Source organism: Herpailurus yagouaroundi, unplaced genomic scaffold (genome assembly GCF_014898765.1).
Source record: "Herpailurus yagouaroundi ecotype Mexico unplaced genomic scaffold, PumYag 185, whole genome shotgun sequence".
Lineage (NCBI taxonomy): Eukaryota > Metazoa > Chordata > Mammalia > Carnivora > Felidae > Herpailurus > Herpailurus yagouaroundi.
This window is the reverse complement of record NW_024412416.1, coordinates 10,676,993-10,698,705: the sequence shown is the minus strand read 5'-3', so window position 1 is coordinate 10,698,705 and position 21,713 is coordinate 10,676,993. Positions and strand designations below refer to the sequence as shown.

Below are 21,713 nucleotides of genomic sequence, written 5' to 3'. Positions count from 1 at the left end.
AAATAAAAATACAGGACATCCTGTTAAATTTGAATTGCAGGCAAATGATAAATTATTTTTAGTATGAATACATCCTGTGTGATATTTAGGACCTCTTTATACTAAAAAATGTGTTATTCACCTGAAATTCAAATTAACCTGGCTTCCTGTATTGTATTTGGAAACCTTAAGAGTAGGTTCTCAATAAATATTTGTTGCATTCATGAATAAATAAATGAAGGAAATAATGAGATTTACCTAGGACTTTCATATGTCCTCCTCATCTCTTTGGACTTTTCTGTAGCTACATGATAGATTGAAGTGCCAACCTTTTCTCTCTGCAGCTGTTACAGATGGCCACCTCTACCCCAATGGAAAGTCGTCCTAGTGGAGCCAGAGAACATAAAATGTCAGGGTTCAAGTGTGGGATGGGGAAGTTGGGGGAGAATCGCTGTAAAACCAATGGTTTCTCCTTTGTGTAGTCTACCTGTGGGCACAGGGGTTGGGAGGGAGTCTGAGAGTTGATCCTGAAAAGATGATGCTTATTTTCTGACCTGGTTGAATACTGGGCTCAGAGAAATGATAGAATTCCTGGATAGATCAAGAGATCCAAGAACAGAGGAAACTGCTTTCCAGCTCTCTGTCCATTTCCCTGGGAGACTGGATCCATCAGCTATTGCTAAGTAACAAATAGTCTCAGAATCTTTTGACATATGGCACTGGGCATCTATTTTTGCTCATAGGTTTGCAGATTGGTTATGGTGTCCCTGTTTCAGACTACAGGTTTCCTTCATGGGTTGTAGTCAGGAGCCCGGGCCGGGGGACAGTGACTCATGGCAGGATCAGGAAAGTCCCAGAATGATGAGCAGAAGCGTGCAATGACTCTTCAGGCCTGGATTCAGAACTCAGACACTGCCTACATGCCATTTGGCCAAAACAATACAGGGCCAAGCTCAACTCAACATCAATGGTGAAGAGGTAACCTCCTTGTACTCCTTGTATGGGGTGACAGCTCACTGGATAATAACTGAATTTCCCACCAGGACTGTAAACTCCATGAGAGTCACACAGGGTGTTGAAATGGAAGAGGTAAGGCCGCCTCTCTGAGACCTTGAATCCTCTCCTGAATAGAAGGAGCAGAAATATCGTACGTGCTCACAAATATATTTGCAGCATCTTGGCAGCTCTCCCATAGGCCGTGGGCTACCTAGCACCCGCGTGCGCACGTTAGGTGTAACAGTCGCCAGTTGCTGAAGGCTTGACGAGTGCCATTTTTTGGTCTCAGTTAATCCTTCCAATCATCTAATAACATAGAGAGTATTCTTTCTGATTGGTATGTAAGAAGGCTGAGGCTGGTAAGTAGAGTAATTAGCCCAGGGAGCCCGGTGAGAGCAGAAGAGCTGGTGTCAGAACCCCGGTGAGTCTGGGTACAAGGCCTGTGCCTTTTCACTGCTCTGCCCGGTGGTATGTGAATTCCAGTCTCCTCTCCTTCACAGTCGTTCTCTTGTGTCTTCTTCCAGGGGCTGCTGAGAGCGCTCAGGAATCGGCTTCTAGCCACAGCTGTGCAAAGTCCAGGAGGAGAGATTTATGGAGTGAATTAAGCAGCCTTCCAGGTAGGAGTCTGGTAAAGGATTCACAACCAAGACCAGTGGGGTCCAGGAAAAGTCTCTGCCAAGAGGTTTTGAGAACGCACAGCTTGCCTGCCTCCAGCAAAGAGCCCACGGGGTCCTGGAGAAGGGGAAGAGCACTAGAGCCCTGGGGCCTGGCCCCACACAGGGATGGCGGGCTCCAGCCACAGCCTTTGAGATTGACCACCTCCAGCAACACTCTGTTTATCAGGCTCCTGGCTCTGCACTTGGCTTTGTGAGCCACTGCTGAGTCAGGAGGGGGAGTATTTAATTAAAATCACTGTAGTGCTGCGAAATGAGAGATTGGGAAGACGGCCAAGCTCTGCAGCCATTCCCACTAGCTTAGCCTTCCGTGTGGAGCCCCACTGCCAGGCCTGGGGCCTGTGACTGTCCCTCTGACCCCTCTCCTGTGAGAGGCATGGCCTCCAACCTTCAGAGGGGGGCGCTGGAGCTCGTAGAGCTCCATGTGGATGGAGGGTGCGCAGCTTCTGTTTTATCCAATAATCATGTGCAGAGGCTGGTGGCAGTGGTGGGAAGCAGGGGTGTGACGTTACCGGCTTGCATCATGGACCAAACCCTACTTCCAAGGAGTGACGTGCGTGGGGTCAGACGTGGATGGAGAACCAAAGTACCCTTTCATTAGGACGTAGCTGGGACTGCGGCCCAGACACCGCCGATGGGCTCTCTGGGAAGCTGGGCCCCAGCAGGTGGCCTAGGCTAATGTGAAAGGGTGCCGCTCGCTTCCTGGGCCCAAGAATCTGGGACTCGGTGATTGCACAGCAAGCCTGTGGGAGAGGCGAGAGTGCCTGGGTATGTGTGTCCTGGAAGAGAGGAGAGAGCTGAGCTGGGGGATGTGTTCAGGGAACCAGCCAACTAAGGTAACTGAATGAGTGTAAGATGGGGAAGAGGCTCGAACCATAAGGTGTCACTCGGCAATGTGCCGGACACGCGGGCTGCCCGAAGTATGAGCTGTGTGTGTGGAATACAAGGCAGAGAAGGAGGTGGGGCAGTGAGGGGCAGGAAGTTCCAATCCCTTCCCTCCACTGCTGGCCCACACCTGCCGTGCTCCAGACCGCAGGTCCACTCTGAGCGCTCAAATGTGAATAAAGCCCAACATCTGCCTTCAAGCAACTGACTTTCTATGACAGGAGATAGATGCTTTTTCAAGTCGTGATGAAAAACCTCATGGTTTGGGGAAGATTGCCCTCATCTCCTTTCTGTACTGGTTCCCTCCTCTCCTACCTGCTTAGCTGAGAGAGTGCTGGTAAGAGGTACTCAATACTCAAGGCTCAGGACTTATGCACAGGACTGATGGGAATAATTCTGACCCCCAAGGGGAGGCAAGAAACCAGCCAGCAGTTACCTTGATGCTTTTGTACATTTCTAATCCTGAAGAGCTTGTTGTTAAACTGCTTCTTGAGTCTAACCAGCCTTAAGATTGTGCATAGACTATTTCCGGGAGGGTCTATCCCCAGATGTTCCTCTTTCTTCTCCCAAATCCACTCATCCTCAGCTTGTGCCAACTGGTTGGAATAAAAAAGAAAGAGAGATGGCTTTTGCAGGAAAACAAAAGGGTCCTGTGCAAAGATCCTGGGGCTTGAATGTTAAGTATCCTCATGACTCTCTCAGCTAAGGGTGGATTTGGGGGGATGGTCCTCCTTGGTGCTCAGACTGCATCCTGAGTCTAACTTCCTAACATTCATTGTGGTCTACTGTTACGTTGTCCTCCATGTCCATTTTTCCCACCTGGCCATGAGCTCCCATTTAGTACCTGGTGGAAAGTACATGTTCAATGGGTACCTGTTGAAGCAATGTAAGGTTGATAGAGTTACAAGTGGGTCCAAGTAATAAGAAGCATAGAGGAGGCGGGACCTTTCTGCTATGGTAAGAAAAATCCAGAAAGCTTCCTAGAGGAAGTGACTTTTGAGCTGGGCTCAGTACCTCCAGTATTTACTAACTGACCTTAGGAACCTCAATCCTTTCATTTGTAAAATGGAAATCATAAGTTCAGGGTGGGGGGTGGTAATTCAATACGAATGTGAGAATCTAGGGCAGAACCTGGTATATGGTAGACGCTCAAAACCATGATAGTTGTTTTTGTTAAAAATGTATACATTACAAGGTATTCAATGTAACACAGGGTGTGCTGGGTAGAGGAGGTGGGACACGATGAAAACAGGGTCTAGAAAGGTGGCTTGAGTCCTGTTGACAGAGGTTACCCGGCCAACCCAAAGAATGTGGCCTCGTTTCTGGAAACAGGCTCGTGGTACCAGCATGAGGTTCTGAGCACAGTCTCTGTGGCCAAATTCTAGCTCTGGCTTGATCTCTTGGTAGCTGTGTGAATGGAGCACTCTACTTGAGCCTTGTAAACCTCAGTTTCTTCATCAATAAAATGGAGATAATAAAAGTGTACTGATTCTCTAGAGCTGCTGTAACAAACTATCACCAGCTTGGTGACTAGAACCAACATATTTATTCTCTCACAGTTAAGGAGGCCAGAAATCTGAAATCAAAGTGTTGGCAGAATCGTGCTTCCTCTGAGAAGCTCTGGAGGAGAATCCTTCCCTACATCTTCCAGGTGATTTCAGGTGGCTCCAGGTGGTTCCTGGTGGCTCCTGGCTTGTGGCTGCAGAACCCAGATCTCTGCCTCTGTCCTCACATGGCCTCTCTTCTGTGTTTGGGTCTTTTCTGCTCTTTTAATGGTACTTGCAAGATTTAAGATCCACAGGGGTAATTCGGGGTGACCTCATCTCAAGGTCCTTAATCTGATCACGTCTGTAAAGACCCTCTGTTCAAGGTCACATTCACAGATTCTGGGAGGTGGACACATCTGTTTGGGGATCCACCATTCAACCCATCACAAAGAGTGCGTGAAAATGAGACCTGCCAAGTTTCAATAAACTTTACCGCGTGAAACTTGACCACGTGGAACTGCTGACACTCTCGTGCACACGTTTTGCGCGTTTGGTGCGCACGAGAGTGTCAGCAGTTTCACACGGTAAAGGAAATTTTCAACTTTGAATGTTTGTGGGCCCTGCTCCTGGGCTGCCAGAAAAGCTATACCTTAACTTTTAACCAAGGTCAAAATGACTCGGTAAGACCTCCCAGCACGGGCTCTGTCTCTGCCCTGAGCACACACTGTACATCTGGGAAGAACAAAAGAACAACGCTCCCAAAAGGAGCGTTCCAAACCTAAAGATGAGGAAAACAAAAAAGACCTCCCTGGCTCCCGTAAGATTAAAGTCACACAACTTTGCACACACACAAAAACGTAAGTTAAAGCCTGTAGCTTTCTGCAATGCCTTTCGTCATGATGATTTGTAACTCTTTATGTAAAAAATACAGATATCCCGTGAGCACTCTCCTCTTTGTGAAGATTGTGTCTCCCAGACACCTGCCCTAATGGACTCGAATAAAAACGCTTTTGCTTCCTCTTTAGAATGTTTAAAAAAGGCTTGTTCATGTGAGCATCTACCTGCTGATGGAATACAGGTCATGGTGGATGCGTCTCTGGGAATCCTGCTGCATAGTCCACAGACAGGCACTATCCTAGGGTCCGTTCCTAGACCACATTGGCTGGTTGTTTCCATTGTTGCTTGGCCTTCCTTCTCCTCCCAATGGCCATCTCACTTTCTAGTTATTCTTCACGGTGCCTGATTGCCTGGTCTGCATCTTTGGTCAGTCATGACGGCATCCCCAGGCCCGTACCAATATTTGAATTCAGGCACTAACAAACATCACCGGGGAGGCGTGGGAAGAAGGTGGGTTCAAGAAGACCTGCATGATTTCCAGCCCTGTAACCTTTCTGTGCCTCAGTTTCCTCACCAGGAAAATGGACACCTTATTCCAACCTTGAAGACGATTGCAAGGAACAAACTGAAATTATCTGCTATGTCACTTCAGATTCAGTCTTGTGCCTCTTAATCCACTTACCCGCAGTGTGTCTATTTTTAAATATACCCTTCCAGAGAATATCATTCAGGCTTTCAATTCATTGGGGGAAAAAATCCCAGGATTTCATCAGGTTAAAACCAATATTTCATCCGTTTAATGTTTTGTTAAGATTGATAATATATTTCTTTTTCTTGAAGTTTATTTATTTATTTTGAGAGAAAGAGAGAGGGGGGAAAAACAGGAGTGGGGGAGGGACAGAGAGAGAGGGAGAGACAGAATCCCAAGCAGGCTCTACAGGGTCAGTGCAGACCCCAACACGGGGCTCGATCTCATGAACGGCGAGATCATGACCTGAGCCGCCATCAAGAATTGGATGCTTAGGGGTGCCTGGGTGGCTCAGTCGATTAAGCCTCCAACTCTTGGTTTTGGCTCAGATCATGATCTCAGAGTTTTGTGGGTTCAAGGCCCCCCCATCGGGCTCTGAGCGCTGACAGAGCAAAGCCTGCTTGGGATTCTCTCTGTCTCCGTCTCTCTCTGCCCCTCCCCAACTTGGCTATCTCTGTGTCTGTCAAAATAAATAAATAAACTCAAAAAAAAAAGAAAGAAAGAAAGAAAGAAAGAAAGAAAGAAAGAAAGAAAGAAAGAAATTGGACCCTTAACCAACTGAGCCCCCACGTGCCCTGACAAGCTATTTCTATCTGCTTTTTTTTATTAATCACCAAAGAGAAAAACCTCCCATAGTATTGTGAGTTTAGCTTACCCTATTTATCCAGAAGTGAGATAAGTAAATAAGGTAGCAAATTGGACACTAAACCACTGGTCAAAATCACAGCAGTTGCCTCTGGACACCTTGTGTTTGGACATATTGACATTTCATTTAAGCCTTAAGTGGCTCATCTCTTAAGTGAAAGTACAAATAAATACTATACTTACTGAGCTTAAAAAAATGCCATTTCCTTCTCTTCTTCAATGCTGGACAAAACGGTGTGCCACTAGAGTTCCCCGGGAGAAAATGAACCATTCTCAGCAAGGAAAGTAGAGTGTGCTGCTTTGTCTATAATCTGCAATCTGTGCGTCAACGGTATGAGAGCTTTTAATTCCTGGTTGGACTACAGTAGAAGCAAGAGCAATTAGACGTCCATTTTCCTTATTCTCTGTGTTGGAGGTTTGGGGAGGGCTGTGCCACCGAGGAGCGCTTCTCTGATTTCAGAAACACAGTTCCCACAAAGGACTGTGGGACTTCTTCAGTAGAAGCTGGAAAGCACTTTAGCCTTGTGGCTTTTTCACCCCTTGAGTGTTTTTGTTTTATTTTTCTTTTACATTTATTTGTTATTTTATTTTTATTTTTTAAATATGAAATGTATTGTCAGGTTGGTTTCCATGCAACACCCAGGGCTCCTCCCGACAGGTGCCCTCCTCCATGCCCATCACCCACCCTCCCCTCCCTCCCAGCCCCCATCAACCCTCAGTTTATTCTCAGTTTTTAAGTCTCTTATGCTTTCGCTCCCTCCCTCTCTGACTTTTTTTTTTCTTTCCGTTTTATTTTTTTTTTAAGTTTATTTATTTTTGTGAGACAGAGAGACAGAGCATGAGTGGGGGAGGGGCAGAGAGAGAGGGAGACACAGGATCCCAAGCAGGCTCCAGGCTCTGACCCAACACGGGGCTCAAACTCACTAACTGCCAGATCATAACCTGAGCTGAAGTAGGATGCTTAACCGACTGAGCCACCCAGGCACCCCTCATTTTTTACTTTTAAGTGTGGTTTGGATAAGATATAAAAACCAGTGGCTCTCAAAACTGGCCTGTGAATCAGAATCACCTGGGGAGATATTTTACTTTTAATTAAGCTTTTATGGAAGTTTTCTGCCATATCACATACAGGCAGAAAATTGTAGCAGTTGGGGGGGGGGCGCGGTTCACAAAGTGAACACACCCATATAACCAGTTGGGTTGAGAAATGGCACATTGGGAGCTCCCTGGGAGCTTTCTAAAGCCCATATTCCCAGGTCCTAAGAGTGGCTCACTGAATGAAAAGCTCTAGGGTATGAACCAAGGATCAATGTTTTTAACAGGCTCCCAGGTATATCTGACCCAGCCAGACTGACATTATCATTTGGATGCCTCCGAGGTAGACAGGAATTTGTTGTTGTTCGACCAAACAAAAAGGGTCTGATCATCTCTATGGAAAGGGACTCTGGGCACCACATCAGATGTGTTAGCCTGAGGCTTGGTGTGTCAGAATCGATGTCGGCATGGAGTAACTAGGCCACAGGGAAGTGGCTCCTTCCCAGGCTGGCCATTCTGCTCAGAGCTTTCTGTGTGTTCTTTCCAAACCCGTGATGGCCCTGCGATGGTTGTATTATACTCTCACTTGGCCGATGAGAAGCTCAGAACGGTAAAAGAAGGTGCCTGTCATCACACAGCCAGTGTTGGGTTGAAAACTCAAGTCAGTCAGATGTAGAAACCCACAGTCTTTCCACATCCTTTGTCATCTTAAGATTAAAACCAGTTCCAACACAACCAACAAACAACTGAATCTGTGCTGGGGGACATGGTGCCTGGCACCAGTTCGCATCAAATTTGTCAAGTATTGCCTCAATTCCAACACAGGCCAGTTCTAATTGCACCGTGGAGGTTCTAGAAAAAAACTTGGATAACCCTACCATTAAAAAAAATGTATTTATTTATTTTTTGAGAGAGAGAGAGAGAGAGAGAGAGAGAGAGAGAGAGAGAACAGGGGAGCGGCAGAGAGAGAGAGAGAGAGAGAGAGAGAGAGAGAGAGAGAGAGAATCCCAAGTAGTCTCCTGGCTATCAGTGCAGAGCCTCACATGGGCTCAATCCCATGAACCATGAGGTGACCTGAGCTGAAATCAAGAGTCAGATGCTCAACTGGTTGAGCCACACAGGCACCCTGCTGTCATTCTTTGTGATCAGACAAAAATGGTTCTTCATATATAGCATTGACACAGTGATACCTTCATTCTAAAAAGGGAGCTTCAGGGAGGGGAGGAGCACCTGGGTGGCTCAATCAGCTAAGCGTCTGACTTTTGATTTCAGCTCTGGTTGTGATCTCACAGTTGTGGGATTCAGCCCCCCATGGGGCCCTGTGCTGGCTACGGAATCTGCTTGAGATGCTCTCTCCCTGTCCCTCTCCCCTTCTGCCATTTGCATGTGTGTGTTCTTTCTTTCTCAAATTAATAATAATAAATAGATAGATAGAAAAATTAATTAATTAATTTTTTAAAAGATAGTTTTGGTCATATGGAAATGCAAGGAGCTACAAATATTTTTTTATTGATTTAGAAATTTTGTTATAGGTAGATCTTGTTGGGGAAAAAAAAAAAAACACCAGTGATCTCCTAGGGCTTACAAGTGTTACATAAATTTCCCCTCGGATGTGTCTAATTTTGTGGTTAATTGTTGGCACAGGCAGAATCAATATTCTATAAAACTGTGTCCTGTGGAATCCACATTAGGCTCTCCATGACTCCCTCTCCTATTTTATTTTATTTTATTTTATTTTATTTTATTTTATTTTATTTTATCTTATTGTGCCTTTAGTTTTCATGTCTTGGGGCTGGGAGGTGCTAGTGACTTCCATGTGACATGCATACTTTCATAAAAAAAAAATAGGGGGTGTGATAGTGAAAAGCTGTGACAGAGACGGGAAATGACTGAGGCCAGAAGACAGGTCCAATCAACCTCGAGTGAGGATCTTGCTGCTATTGTGATACTCACTAAATTATGTGCAAATATATCATAGTTCCCTTTAATGGGCGTTCTGGGCATGGGCTCTCATGCACTTGGAGTATCGGTTATCTAGTTTAGGAAGCTCAAAGCGAGGACTGATAAAGGGAGTTATTCATGGGATCACATGAAAATGAGTTATTCATGGGATCACATGACATTTCTCCTTTAGATAACAGATCTCAACTGGAGTCATTTTGCATGCCCTCCCCCCCACCCGGGGATATTTGGCAATGTCTAGAGACTTTTGGTTGTCCCAGCTGGGGGATCAGTGGGGTGGGGGGAGAGTGGATCTACTGACATCTATTGGGTAGAGGCCAGGGATACTGCTAAACATTTTACACAAGGCAGCCCCCCCTCCCCCAATTATCCAGTCCAAATTATCAGTGGTGCCAAACTTCAGAAACCCTGGTAGGAAATGGTAATAAATCTCACACAGAGACCAGCTTTTCTGTAAAAACAATGGGAAAAACTAAGTTATTTCTACTTGGATTGAATAACACGGTACTAAGGAGACCATGTATTTGACGGGGCTTGCTTGGATTCTAAATTAGATCCCCTCAGGGCTATATGGGAAAGTGGAGCTAAGAGAAAACCACTTCCTCTTTGGGATTCAGGTTATTAAGCCTCTCTAATCTCTACCCCCCAGCTCTCTCCCCTCCCAGCCAACTCTCCTCTGAGGGTGGAATTTGCTATTCTAATGAGAAATAGCACACAAACTAAAAAAAATGATAGCAATGCAAAACGTATCTCTCTTGAGCAAAGTTAATTTAGGTGTATAAAATCTCAATTGAAATACTGTCAGTTTTTGTTGTTGTTAGAATCCCGACTTTGAATAAACGTGGCTGCTATGGTGCCCCTAGGAGAGAGTTGCTAAGGAAACCAAAAGCCAACCCCACAGCCAATGTTCTTCATCCCCATGGAATAACATTATGGCCCATCAGTCATTTTGAGAGTTAGAGACACCCCAGCAAACAAAATGACAAGTATCTGTTTATCCCAGGAGAATAGTTTCAGGAAACAGATCTACCCCACACCATCAGAAGATTATCTAACGACCCCTCCCGCTAATGAGACAGAAAATGGATGTCGCTCAAAGAAATGCTACCTCAGAATACCTCAGAATAAAGAAATCCAAGTCTTTAACATAGTGATTATACAAACGCAAAGTATATTTTCTGATAGCTTGAGTTATAGCTAAGGTGAGTTATATCTGCATGCAAGTGATTATTGCTGGGGGCACAATGCATTCACTTAAACACAACCTTCGTACAGTTGCTAGAAAAGCTAGCAGAAATTCCCTGAAACTCTTCTACATCAGCACAGGAAGTTTGCTTGTTTGTTTGTTTGTTTGTTTTGGCTATTCTTTACCGGTATGATTACATCTGGAATACCACAACAAAAGTTAGAGAGGGAGGAAGCCAAACCATAAGAGACTCTTAAAACTGAGAATAAACTGAGGGTTGATGGGGGGTGGGAGGGAGGGGAGGGTGGGTGATGGGCATTGAGGAGGGCACCTGTCGGGAGGAACCCTGGGTGTTGTATGTGTTGTATGGAAACCAATTTGACAATAAAGTTCATATTAAGAAAAAATAAATGATACCATAAAGAAAAAAAAATGGAACACCACAACAGACAATAGCTAAGGAGAGTTTTCTGTCAATGTGATCAGGAATAAATGCTGTAGAAGGAAGAGTTGTCAGGAATTGGGATAGTTCATCTAATAGAGAAATAGGAGAATGACATCTGTTTCCTAATGCCTCCAGAATTCCCCTTCCTGGGAGCCCATGGCCCCACCTGAATCCGGACCAGCCTAAGCCATATGCGGAGGTGTTTTAGGTTTCTGTAGAGAGGGCTCTCCAGCCCCCCTCCATAGCAGCGCCCCTGTTGATTCCTTTTGCATTCACACCCACTAGCCCTGCGCGTGTTGTTTCTTGTCCTCCTGATATGGACACCCTGCACTCTGGGCCAAGCACCCCCAGTAGGGTCCTGACCCCGTCTCCATGCCCACCCACCAGCCTTGACCTGGGAGCCACTTCTGTTCACCCATTGACGGGTGCGCCAGCTGGGGCTCCTGCAAGCCAGCGAGCTCTTTGGCCACCCACTGGCCTGCAACCACAGCTTCTCCAATGAGATGAGAACCTCTTCTAAATTTGTCCTTCTTAGAGCATTCCCCCTAGCCCCAGGGTATCCTTTAGACATTTCCTCCCAGCCCCCGCCATCTTTATAGTTACTCTGCTGTCATAGCTGAATGATCACTTATATTATACGTGCTCTATCTAAATTACTTCGTGATGTCTGTCTTCTGGTTAGACCCAGACTGATACATCTCTTTCCACACCCCTTGCCCAGAATTTGTGTCAGACCACAAAAATAAATGCTGATTTCTTTCATTTTGTTAGCATGGGTGAAAACTAAAACTACGTCCACATTTTCCAGAGTGGCTGGTCTCTGGGAGATGAAAGTTGGATTTCTCTGAAGAGGCTTGAACGCAAGCAGGCACAAGTTTCCTTTTCTCCCTTCTGGAAACACCTACCCTCTCCATACAGGAAATAGCCCCTTGTTTCAAGAAACCACAGTGATCTGTAACCTAATATGCATCAGTGCCCCGGTGCTGTGTTCCTCAGGAAGGAAGAGCCACTTTCTCCTCCACCTGAGTGTTCATCCCCATCCCTCATACACACCTCTCCCCATCAGTGTGTGTGTGTGTGTGTGTGTGTGTGTGTGTGTGTGTGTGCATGCGTGTGTGTGTAAAAGATACAAGTGCATAGTGCTCCCTATGTGTCAGCACTATTGCACCTCTTTATGTATCAACTCATTCAATCCTAGTTACCCTGTTAGGTGCTGTTAATCCTCCCATTTGCAAAGGAGGAAATCAAGGCCAAGAGAGCTTAGCTTGGCTTGCCCAACATAGCAAAGCCACTTGATATTTTTCAATTCACCTGGGCTCTGCTATTCAGGTTGATGGTATAGGTCTCCAAAATAAGGGAGGGTAAGAAGCTAATGAGCCAGTGACCCTAGGGAAGTATCTCTTCATTATACATGATTAATCATGGAAAAACGTAAATCATAAACAAGACGAGCTGTGCTCTCTCATCTGCTTTTAGCCTGCTGTGTTGGAGGAATGAAAATAAAGACCAAGCTGGGCTCTCCCTCTCCCTCCTCCCTTTCCTAGATATCCAGCCTCTCAGTTCACAGGAAAGACTGTAAGAGATTAAGAAGACTCCAGCCAGAGAGAAGGCCATCTGGAGAGATTGATTTACAGGCATAGCAAACAGAACCAGGGGATCAGAGGTAGGGTGACTATATAATTAATCAAAACTGGAATACTTTGGGGAGTGAAAGGGATGCTATTAATAATTACACTAGTACAAATCATGTAAGCCAGAACTGTCCTGGGCACACCTGGACATATGGGAACAGGTGCACCTGTCGGCAGGTAAGACCACCAGGGACCAGGCATGAACCAATGGGTCACTCAACTGAGGAGCTGATGAAGGGTTCGCTGGATGAGGTATGGGCAGAGATGTGAGAACCAACAAAGATGGTGATTACCAAGGGATCAGCACAGGCAGAAGAGTCACTGGCTCTTGATCAGCATGAGATAGAGCCATAGAAGAGGGGCTGCCTACAGAGCTGGCACTCAGAAGAAGGTAACCATTGCCACGATTGCTAGGAGGCAGGGAGGAAGCAAAGAAAAAATACTGTTTCATACTGTTTCCTCTCTCTCCTTTAGCCTTCTGATCTCCTGCTAGAGCTTCCCACTAGCCAGGGAAAACTGGTAGTCAAAGGAAAAAGTAGCCTAAATGTTTCAACTGCAAGGAAAGTAGGCTTCAGAGAAGGGCAAAGAAGGGCAGGGAATGGGTTTGGGAGCAGAGTCAAACACAGATGCCAAGGATTTTGTGACTAATTCAAGAATCCCCTTTTCTCATTCTATGTCAGCTATCGGAAGTCCCAACTCCCACTTCTCCATTACATTGACTCTAATACCTATAAAGATCAACACATGCCCTAATCTAACCCCATTGCCACCCCACAGCTCCTGGCCCCTTCCTCTGTGCTTCGAGAATTATGGGCAGCCATTAGCAAAGTCTTCCTCATCACCAGCCTCTCCTGTAATGTGCCCTTCATCTTTGTCCAAAAGAAACTTAGTTCTCTGTGGACTCTAATTTCTCTACAGATCTCTCAAGTAGTGGCTGCTTTCTTTCCTCTTCCCTCTACTCTGCAGACTGGTGGTGGGAGATCTATCTATCTATCTATCTATCTATCTATCTATCTCCTATATCCATCCTTGGATATATCTAAGGATATCTATATATCCTCCTTAGATAGGTGGTAGATAGATAGATAGGAGATAGATTACATAGGAGATAGATAGATAAATAGATATCGATAGATAGCGAGATAGATATGGAGATAGATAGACAGTAGATAGATGGATAGATAGATGACAGATAGAGAGATCGATGATAGATAATAGATAGATAGTAGAGAGATAGATAATAGATAGTAGACTGATAGATGATAGTTAGATACATAGATAGATATAGATAGGGAGCTAGATGATAGATAGATAGATAGATAGATAGATAGACAGACAGTACATAGATGGATAGTTAGATGATAGATAAATATAGATAGTAGAGAGATAGATAATAGATAGAAGATTGATAGATAGATGATAGATACATAGATAGATATAGTTAGGGAGATAGATAGATAGATAGATAGATGATTGATAGATCATAAATAGACAGATAAAGACTTCCTCTAAGGAAGATATAATATATATCGTTAGTCCTCATTGACACTTTACTATTCTTCCCTCTCCCTAACAACCCACAGTTTTGAAGACCACCCTTCAGACTCCACTATTTACTACCCACCATCTTGAAATCACTTCAAATGCTCTTCTCAGGTACTGTTTTTCATTCTTTGAAGATGTAAGCACTGAGCTTATGGCCACTCACTGCAACTGTTAGTATAATTCCAACAGTTACTGTAATCCCTGATTATTCCAATATTAACGAAGACCATCTTTCTAACACTCCAGAGTTTTAGTTTCTCAACTTTTGTCCTCAAATAACCAGTTTTCCATTTCCTTGATCACACCCTAGACTTTGTCATCATCAATTACAGTACCACCCCTACGATCTTACAGAAAACATCCCACTTTCTGACCATTACCTCCTATCTTTCCACTTTACCCCCTCAAGTACCCCACTCTCTGGACTCTTAGATCAATTTAGATCTACAGTCATTAACTTTATCATATTAAACAGTTGTACTGCCCTTCATCCCACATCATTATTACTTCCTTTCTCGCCTAATCTCGTTTCCATGGTCTGTGGTCATAACCATTCTCTTGCACACAACCCTCAACTCCCTTGGCTCTCTTTCCTTTATCATACTCACCTGATGTTTTAGCTCAGGCTACCATAACAAATACAATAGTCTGGGTGACTTAAACAACAGAAATCTATTTCTCACAGTTCTGGAGGCTGGGGAGTTCAAGACTAAGGTGCCAGCAAATTTAATTCTTGGTGAGAGCTTTCTTCCTGGCTTCCAGACAGCTGCCATCTCAGTGTGTGCTCCTATGGCCTTTTCTTCATGCATGAGCATTAAGACGGAACTCTCTATCTTTTTCTTTTTATAGGACCACTAATCCTATCAGATTTGGAATCCCCACTTGTGACCTTATTTAACCTTAATTATCTCCTGAAAGCCCTTTCTCCAAATACAGTCTCATTGGAGATTAGGGCTCCAGCAACTAATTGTGGGGGGACACACTTCAGTTCATAGCAGCCAACGCAACCTATGCCCTGTTTAAATCCAACATTACACCTATTCCATGTAGGTCAATGTTATACTGATTGATTTAACTTTAGATCCTCAACCACTAACCCGCAGTGGACCTTTAGTGTTTTCACTAATTCCACTGCATTTCCCTAATCCATTCATTTGTCTACTCTCCTGGTTGACTATTTCCTTCTTCCCAAATCTTCATGGTTTCTTCTTTAATTTTCACTCCCAAATAGTTGCTTTGCTTCTTATTTCATTGTACATCATAAAAGCAATCAGAAAGTAATTTCCATACATTTCCATCACCATATCTATCTGCCAACATACACAAACATCTCACATTCTCTTGTTTCTTTGGACTGACTTCCTTTCTCCTTTCTCTGGCCAACTCCTCCTTTGGGGATGCACCTGCTGTTTCCTCTCTGCCTTGCATCATCAACCTCCCTCACTCTTCTTCATTAGTGCACAAACATTTTATATTTTCTCATATTAAAAAAAAAAATCCTCACTTGCCCCACATCCCTCTTCAGCTACTGTACCCATTTTTGCACCCCCTTTCCAGGAAAATTATCCTAGAATAAAGTCATCATCCTCATTTCCTTTTCTCCTACCTTCTCCCTAACCCAATGGCATCCAGGTTTCATCCTTTTTCCACCCCAGAAATAGCTCTTGTCAAGGATGCCAATCACCTTCTCATCTCCAATTGCAGCAGGTAATTCTCAACATGCATCTTCTTCCATCAGTGTTTCAAGCAGTTGATTGCTCCCTCCCTCTCCAAGCACATTTTTATACTTTTCTACATACCACTCTGTTCTGCTACCTCACTGGAAATACTCCCTATAAATTTTAGAAATTTCCATGTCTCACTTCTTTTTAAAAATTTTTTAATGTCTATGTATTTTGAGAGAGAGAGAGAGAGACAGAGTGCAAGTGGGGCAGGGGCAAAGAGAGACAGAGATGGAGACACAGAAGCAGAAGCAGGTTCCAGGGTCTGAGCTGTCAGCACAGAGCCTGACGCGGGGCTTGAGCTCACAAGCCATGAGATCATGACCTGAGACGAAGTCGGACGCTTATCCAACTGAACCAACCAGGCGCCCCTCTTTTTTGCTAATTCTTAAACATGCCACCCAAGCTCACAGACCAGGGACTTTGCACTTGCTGTCCCTTCTTCCTGGGACACTCTTCCATGCAGAGCTATATGGCTAACTGACACATTTCATTCAAGTCTCCCGCTTCCCTCCTATATTATCACATGCTGACACACTCTATTTTATTCTTTGTTTAGTATTTGTTCCTCCCACTAGAATATAGCCTGCTTGCTCGTAGTGGACCCTCAATAAGTGCATTTTTGAGGAATAAAGAATTGAAGATGATTGAAGAGAGCATGGAATTTGTATTCTCTCTCTTTCTCTCCCTCTGTGACTGCAGGTGAGCCAATAATTAGTCCAACAGCACCTGATAAACACATCTTTGAGACTGTGACTATTTCAACATTAGCATATTGTCTTGGCGAAAAGCACCCTTGTGGAGTAGTGATTCCTGAGGCAGAGTCACCTTCAAAGGAGTCATGAACTCACCTGACAAGACCCCAAACCTGTTTAAATTCTACTCTGCTCCTATGCCATCCATGCTTGCCTTTCTGTAGCTGAACATGGCTGGGGGAAAAAAATGCCACAATGACCACCTAACCTTAACATGTGTGACCCCTAATCTGAAAGGGACCCAAGGGCTAGTCTTTGATAACGAGCGAAGGAAGCAACTTTTGAAGTGCAACCTGAATTATGAACGGAATCCAGATATGCCAATCCCCAGGGAATAGCATTTGGGCAGAAGGAACAGTAAGAACAGAGGCCTTGAGGTCAGAACAAGCCCCGTGGGTTCAATGGAGAGAAAGAAGCAGTGAGCACAGGGCTGACGAAATGGGAGGGGCTGTCAGGGGCTAGATCACACACAGGTTTGGAGACCCAAGTAAGGATGTTGGAGTTTCTTCCCATGGCACAGGGAAGACACTAGAGGGTTTCAAGCAAAAGAGTGATGGAGTTCTGGTTCCCAATTCTGTGTCACAAACCTCCCCTAAACTTAGTGTCTTGATACAGTGACCTCTTTCTTGGGCGGAGATCTGTAATGTGGGCAGGGCCTGGTGAAGTCGGCTGGCGTCTCCACCATTTGGTGTGGAGTCATCTGAGACTTGCTCACTCATGTCTGGTGGCTGATCCTGGATTTGGGACCTCAGCTGGATGACACCTGGCCCTTCTGTGTGTCTGCTTAGCTTCCTCAAAATATGGCGGCTGGATTACCAGGGCAGCATCCCGAGAAAGAGCCCAGTGGTAGTCTGTATTGCTTCTTCTAACTTAATCTTGGAAGTCTGCTGTTTTCCACCCTTGGAGGCCAGCCCCCCAAACCTGCCCAGCATCAAAGGGAGAGAATAGAGACTCTACTATTCATGGAGGAACCTCCACATCCCCTTGTAAGAACATTTGGAGTGGGATGGACCAGGGTAGCTGACTTTGGAAAATAAAATTTGCCCCAGACAGTATGTGATTTGTGTCTGAAATGACCCTCTGGCTGCTTTGAGGAGAATAAATTATGGTGGGGGAGGGGATCGGAATGGAGCTTGGTCCCTTGGGGCAAGCAGTCCTGGCAAAAGATGATATGGCTTCAATGATGGTGGGGGAGTGCATATAAAAAGAAGGACTTGGGGCGCCTGGGTGGCGCAGTCGGTTGAGCGTCCGACTTCAGCCAGGTCACGATCTCGCGGTCCGTGAGTTCGAGCCCCGCATCGGGCTCTGGGCTGATGGCTCAGAGCCTGGAGCCTGTTTCCTATTCTGTGTCTCCCTCTCTCTCTGCCCCTCCCCCGTTCATGCTCTGTCTCTCTCTGTCCCAAAAATAAATTAAAAAAAAAAAAAAAAGTTGAAAAAAAAATAAAAAGAAGGACTGAGGGACGCCTGGGTGGCTCAGTTGGTTGTGTCCGACTTTGGCTCAGGTCATGATCTCACGGTTCATGGGTTCAAGCCCTGCGTCAGGCTCTGTGCTGACAGCTGGGAGCCTGGAGCCTGCTTTGGATTCTGTGTCTCCCTCTCTCTCTACCCCTCCCCTGCTCATGCTCTGTCTGTCTCTGTCTCTCAAAAATAAACACTGAAAAAAAATTTTTTTAATAAATAAATAAAAAGAAGGAGTGAATTCAGGATTTAAGTGCCGGTTTGGACAGAGGTTAAATTGAAGTTCTAAGGGGGCTCTAAAGACAAAGGAGAATGAGCAAGGGGTGGGGTCACAGAGACAGGTCTCTTACTTTCAACAGTGCAGGACAGCCTGACCCTCAGGGAGAGAAACATGTTTATATTTCCTTTCTCGCTATTGGAGGTTACCTAAGGGTGAGTTTGCTGTTTTGTTTATATTATGATCATTATTTTAAGCACTCATATTTGGAATGGCTGCTTTGGCAGAACAGAAGTGTTGTGCTAAATAAAGAACCAAGACAGATTAGGAGAGTGCACCTCACCTTGGTGGTAGAGGAAAAATCTGGAAAGCTGTGTCTGTTTCTCCAGAGTGCCTGCAGGCAGCCTGTTTTGAACAGATATGACTGGGGTCAAGGTCGAGGCACTTGACCTCCTTCTTGGCAGTTGTGACAGCATCTGCTCCCCTCTAGCCATGGCAGGCTGTGTTCTTTAATAATTAAGTCATTAGGACTCCAGAGAAACCCACAGACCCAAGCATATCTAGAAGCCAGATTTCATCTTCGGGGTCCCACATCCCAGACTTCTTTCATTAGAGTCTCCTCATTCCTGGGGCACCTGGGTGGCTCAGTTGGTTAAATGTCTGACTTTGGCTCAGGTCATGATCTTGCAGTTCATGAGTTCAACCCCCGCATCAGGCTCTGTGATGATGGCTCAGAGCCTGGAGCTTTCTTTGGATTCTGTGTCTCCCTCTCTCTCTGTCCCTCCCCCATTTGCCTCTCTCTCTCTCTCTCTCTCTCCCCCCCTCTTTCTCTCTCTCTCTCCCCCCCCTCAAAAATAAACATTAAAAATAAAAAAAAATTTAAAGAGTCTCCTCATTCCTGCTTCAAGTCACAGAGGGAAGAACTAGCATTGAAATCAGGCAGCACTAGGCTCCAATCCCAGCTCTGCCACTTAGGAATTATTTGACCTTGAAAAGTTATTTAACACTTCTGGGTCTGTTTCCTTCTCTCTAAAACGATGATGATAATCCTATCTCATGAGATTTATTGTAAAGATTAAATGAAACACCGAGCGAGTACCTAACGGAATCTATCACGTATTAAGGGCTCAATAAAATGTAGTGGTAACTATTATATATTGAAGGATAGGATGCCACAATATTTAGGGGTCCACCCCCAAATTCCCCACAGCTAGCAGCACGCACACCAAGTGACACTGCCTGTGGTCATGTCACATCTTTTTATGGCTCGGTGACTTAACATTTCGAAGACGGAACTTTCACAGCAAGAGCAAGTTGAAAAATAAGTAAAACCCCAGAGAGCATTTAGGCACAAACTAACTTAGATGAACGTGGATTTCTCAGCTTGGTCTGCCAGCTGGATGGCTTTTACATTCCGCCTGAGCAAAGCTATGCTGTCCCAGAGGTTGTTGCAAATTCACCAGCACTATGTGCATGTCAAAAAGTCCGGAAGAGATCAGCTTTGAAAAGCTGACACGTTTCTACATATCACCAAAGCCAGGAGCAAATGGGGGTCTGAGAAACACTTTGAGTGCCTTTAAGAGGGTTAATAAGAGAAGCTGTCACTAGACTTAACTTTGTGGGTGACGCTGAGTGTATAGGTCATTCAGATCACCTGCATAACACCAAGTACTCAGACGTTGGGAATCCCCAGATGATTTATATTTAATGCATTCTAACAGATGCATCCAAAAATTAGTCTTGCGCTGGGAGCCTCCCCTTGTACGAGACTTCCTTTTAAGGGCCACCTATAGCTGTTCTTTGATGAGGGCCCGGAAGTGCCAAGCATCATACTGGATTTTGTACGCATGATGTCATTTGCTGCTGACAACTAAACTCATTTGTTCATCCACGTGACAAATGTCAACTGATTGCCTGGGAGGCACTGATGTCAGGGTTCCATTCCAGAAGGGAGGCACTCAAGTTTCAGAGAAGCTCAGTGGCTTGCCCAAACCCACCAAACTGGTGAGTAGGAGAGTCAAGATATGAGTAAACCCAGTTCCCACCCTGTCCCTACAAAACCATACTTCTCCAGGGGTACTAACCTAGAGACAACTTACTGGATGGCTACTGGTTATAAGATCTTGCTGAAGTCACTTAATCTCCTTGGGGTTATTTCCTTATCTCTATGGCAAACTGCTGATCGCTTCTTTTTTTTTTTAATGTTTATTTATTTTTTGGAGAGAGAGGGCATGAGCAGGGAGGGGCAAAGAGAGAGGGATACAGAGAATCTCAAGCAGCTCTGCACTGTCAGCATAGAGCCTGACACGGGGCTCGAACTCATGAACCATGAGATCGTGACCTGAGCTGAAACCAGGAGTCAGATGCTCATGTGACTGACCCATCCAGACACCGCTGCTGACCAACTTTTAACCTCCCTTTTGGTGTTTCTGTGAGAATTAAATGCTATAAAGTAACAGTAGGTAGAAATTTCACAAACATCATGTTGGGTGAAGGAAATCATACCCAAGACAGAGTATACTGTGTGATTCCATTTAGAAGGACTTACGAACAGGCCAAAGGAATAAGAAATAACTTGGTTATTGGTTTCTTCAGGGAGCAAGGAGGATATAATTAGAAGGGACAATAAAGGACTTCTGGAATTCTGAGAACGTTCCACGTTCAATAAAACACTACATTAAAGAGTATACAGGTATGTAAAACTGCTTTGAAAAGAGTAGACTCAAATGGAAGGTAACGTTCTGAGCTCCCCACTCCCTGCCCGCCCACACACTGCTCGACTGCGGCTGCCGCCAGCAGTGACCTGTCTGGACATCCCTATGTCTCCAGGTTAGACCTCACCCCTACAGAAAAGCTAAGCTCTGGGTTTGGTCCATGCCTGGTCTTCCAAACAACCCCAGACCTCAGGGTTGGTGTCTCTTAGGCAGCCTTCAGTTTCTTTTTAAGAACACCCCTAATGGAGTCAGCCAGCCTCAACTCAGATGACTCCAGAGACAGGGAGCTCCCTCTTTGCAAAACTCCTGCCGACCTAGTACATGCTTCTCCAACATTAAATCTGCCCACTGCCCTCTTCTGCTTTTCATCCCAAGCGGATTCTCAGCCACGCTTCTCCCAAACCACCTGCAAATGGGCTCTTAGAAAGGTCTACTATTTACCCACCATTTACATCAGTGTAATCTCTCAAATTTCATATATTTCTGTGTTTCTCAAATTTTCTACAGTGAATGTATGTCACTTTGATAATCAGAAAGAATTCTCTTTTTTTAATTTTTTTTAAAAAAGTTTTTAAGCTTATTTATTTATTTTCAGAGAGAGGGAGAGCACTCAGGTGGGGAAGGGGCAGAGAGAGAGAGAGAGAGAGAGAGAGAATCCCAAGCAGGCTCCACACCAGCCGTGTGGAACCTGAGGTGGGGCTCAAATTCAAGAATTGAGAGATCATGACATGAGCTGAAGTTAGACACTTAACCCACTGAGCCACCCAGACGTCCCTAGAAAGAATTCACTTAT

The 21,713-nt window shown here is 45.0% G+C and overlaps 1 long non-coding RNA gene across 1 annotated transcript; it reads right to left on the bottom strand.

Moving 5' to 3' along the window:
- Nucleotides 1–683: 683 nt before the first annotated feature.
- Nucleotides 684–14,845, bottom strand: LOC121042436 (uncharacterized). The gene is made up of 2 exons (XR_005796192.1): nt 14,664–14,845; nt 684–1,539 (listed from the first exon to the last, which is right to left on the bottom strand). It is a non-coding gene; the product is annotated as an uncharacterized LOC121042436 (long non-coding RNA).
- Nucleotides 14,846–21,713: the final 6,868 nt, after the last annotated feature.